This window comes from Aegilops tauschii, chromosome 7 (assembly GCF_002575655.3).
Source record: "Aegilops tauschii subsp. strangulata cultivar AL8/78 chromosome 7, Aet v6.0, whole genome shotgun sequence".
NCBI lineage: Eukaryota > Viridiplantae > Streptophyta > Magnoliopsida > Poales > Poaceae > Aegilops > Aegilops tauschii.
This window is the reverse complement of record NC_053041.3, coordinates 483,908,183-483,911,568: the sequence shown is the minus strand read 5'-3', so window position 1 is coordinate 483,911,568 and position 3,386 is coordinate 483,908,183. Positions and strand designations below refer to the sequence as shown.

General features: G+C 51.4%; 1 long non-coding RNA gene across 1 annotated transcript; it reads left to right on the top strand.

Annotated features, from left to right (window-relative positions):
* The first annotated feature begins 443 nt into the window (after nucleotides 1-443).
* On the top strand, nucleotides 444-3,386 carry LOC141027655 (uncharacterized). Its single transcript, XR_012189328.1, has 3 exons — nucleotides 444-1,198; nucleotides 1,342-1,632; nucleotides 3,095-3,386. It is a non-coding gene; the product is annotated as an uncharacterized lncRNA (long non-coding RNA).

Below are 3,386 nucleotides of genomic sequence, written 5' to 3'. Positions count from 1 at the left end.
TGCTCCTTTGTGCTCCAAAACCTCCAGGATCATAGTCCTTCCTAATCTAATCACTCCAGACAACTCCATTTGACCCAATCAGTTTCCTGTTGATCACCAGTGCACTGCCAAGTTTGATGCAGCAAACTTCTCTCGATGAATCCCAGCTTTCTATGGCTCCTTCTGCTTATATTTCTCCTCCCACAGCCTCAGTGATGTAGGGACTAGTCACTTGACAACTCCTCGCAGCCTCCCCTGTCCTCTTCGTGCTAGTGCCCGTGGTGACTGTCCCCTTGGCATGGCGTTTCACGCGCTCTGGCAGCGTTGGCCGCGCTCTAGGCGTCGGGACGCGCCGGCCAGCTCGGCATCGGCGGTTTCCGTGCGTCTGGGAGTGCCGACCTGACTCCCCCTCCCTCTCAAGTCGCCCTCGACCCTCTGCCCCCTCCCGAAGCCTCCTCGCCGGAGCTAGCCGACGCACGGCCACGGGTGCACTGTGCCCCGCTTGACCCGGTCCTCCTCCCGTCCGCTTCCTCTGTCCCCCGGTGTCGGTTTCTTCTCCGTGACCCTACCCTGCACTCCCTTGGCCTCTCCCACCTTGTCTGTTCCCTCCCGTGAGCTCTGGCGCTGCCGGAGCGTTAGCCGGACCCGAACGGCGGCAACCGGCTCGGGAAACTTCAGCCACGGCTATAAATAGCCAGCCCTGCAGCACCCCGAGCTCACTAGCCCCCTCTCCTCTCCCATATAGGCCTCCCCGACCACCCAAACAAGCTCGAGGAGCTCCTCTGCCTCACCATCGCCGCCATGGCCGCCGCGGCCATCCTCTCAAATTCGGCCAAGTCGAGCTCCCTCTCCTACTTCTACCACCACCAGCGCACCACCTAGTCCCCGAAGATCCTCCCCATCTACTCCGTTCGTCGCCGGACTCACCGTAGCCCCAACCCCGTCCACGCCCGAAGCTCTCGTCCGCCGGCGTCGAAGCCGCCATCGACTCAGTCCACCCCGGCGACCGTGGATGGGACCACTCGATGCGTCGCTCGATGCTGAGAAGTTCCATAGGGCGGAGCATCGCCGGAGGTGCCCTGTAGCGCCGGCAGGCCTCGTCGGGGCCGGCTCTGCTCCGGCCAGGCGCGTGCAAGAGGAAGGAGATGGCGCCACCATCGCCAGCTGGCCAGTGGGCCGCGTGACCCCACTCGTCAGCCACTCCACGCGCGGACCCCAGGTATGCTGACGTGGATAAGTGGAGACGTAATCCTCTGGATTACGTCTTCAGTTCCCGAAAGCGTATTTTTGTGCTTCTTTAGATTAAAGTGAGTTTTCACTTGTCTGAAGGCGTATTTCTGAAAGACGCTTTCTGTTTTTCAGCCCAGCCGGCCGAAGTGATTATATTGTGAGCGTTCACTGTTTAGCCCCTTTTCAGCCTAAAAAGTGAACGGCCACAACTTTTTACCCGTAATTCCAAATGAGGTGATTCCAAAGCCCACTTATTCGTCTTGTCGAGTCCATTCTGTTGGTATCATTTTCACCATGTTTTAACATCCTGAAAATGACCATTTTGCCCCTGCACTAAATCAACCCCCTCCGAGAGAGAACGTTTTCCGGTGATTCTTTCCGCGAGTTTCTCGCACTTCTTCCCGATGAATCCCTTCACCCCAGGCAAGCCACACCCTCCATTTGCATGATTGCAATGCAATGCCATGGTTTAAATTATTTGAACTTGTTTAAAATTTGCTTTAGCTGCATGTGATCTGTTCATGGCATTTTCTCGGAGTTATTTCAATCTTGCCTTTGCCATGAGTTTGCTTGGAGTTCTAGGACTAATATTTTGCAGCTTATGAGGTTGTCATGTTGCCTTTGGATTATTAGTGGCTCATATTGTGATCATTTTCATGTTGGTATCTGGTATTATTTTGGAGTATTACTTTGAATGTCATGCTGCCTTTGGATTATTAGTGGCTAGTATTATTTCATCATGATGCTAGTTGATTTCGGAGATGATGCTTGCATGTGGATCTTAGCTGGATAGCTAGTTCTTACTATTGGAGTAGTAGCATTATCGTTCTTGGATTCATCTTGATAGTAGTGATATGTCGCCCTCGGAGTATTTTGATGTGACGCTAGTATGCTTTGGATTATTTGTTGGTTATTGCTATGACTTGGATTATAGTTTGATAGATGATATCGGAGTATCAGGTATCTCAGGTATATTTGGGGGGATAAATTCCGTCATTTAGTTGGTCAGGTGCCACCGAACCGGGCTTTTCCAGTGCAACCACATTTGCCTTTTATGGGAAGGCCCTAATGCGATGCTATTATCGTGCCTCTCGCCGGTGCCTCCAACGAGGGAAGGTTATGGGTGTGCGCTACCCTGATCAGGTAGGCGGACATAAGCCTTGTGTGTCCGTAGTTGGATAGGGCCCTTTTTGTCCCCGTTTGGGACCTTTTTGTTTTGCCACGATGGTGGCCGTTGATGCCTTTGGTAGGCACGGGGCCACCCAGGACTGAACCCAAGAGGGGTGTTGGTCGGAGTGGACGGGAGAGTGCCATGGCAGTAGATCGGTTTTGTCGGAACGCCGTTGGTCCACCCGAATGGGAGTGCGAGGCCATGGGTTATGTGGTGTGGGTAAAGTGCGTTACCTCTGCAGAGTGTGTGTGTTTAATCTATCGATAGCCGCGTCCTCGGTCATGGGCATAAGTTCGTACTAGGTCACACCGTTCAATCAACACTCACATGACGGAATGACTTTAGATGATTTATATGTTGATATATTGTGAGCTGTAACCGTTTGGCAGGATGTTGATGATGTTGTTGGGATGATCTCGAGGATGATCATTCAGTTTGTGATGTGGTCACGCTGATCACGTGGAGGTATTGATCACAAGGTGATAGAGATGGTATAGTACTTGGCCGGATAGCCAAGCGTGAGATGGTTCTTTGAGATTAAGATGGTGGTTTATCAGTATGGTAGTAGTTTCATATCATGTTTAGTAGTTGCTTTATCATGGTAGCTGTTAATTAATTAATCTGCTAATGCTATGTTATTGTCTTGCCTTGATGCTTTTGGTTGTTGTGAGCTTGCAAGTACATTCAATGTACTGACCTGGCGTGTCATGCCAGATTGCAGGTGATGCTGTGATTGCTTGATTGTTTGCCAAGGTTTCCGTTTGTGCGAGCTAGATCGTGTCCCAGCCAGAGTCCCTGCGGAGTGGAGTTCACCACCTTCGTCGTTGTTCCGCGGCTAGAAGTATTCCGCTGCTTCGAGTTGTTCCGCTGCTAGCATAGAGCAAGTGTAGTATCGCAGGCATAGTGTCGCCGTGCTGATGTGATCCTTTGTAACATCAGACCCGTGTATTTATCCTTTGTAATAAGAGCTGATTTGTTCTATGTCAAGCAGTGTTGTATTACAGAA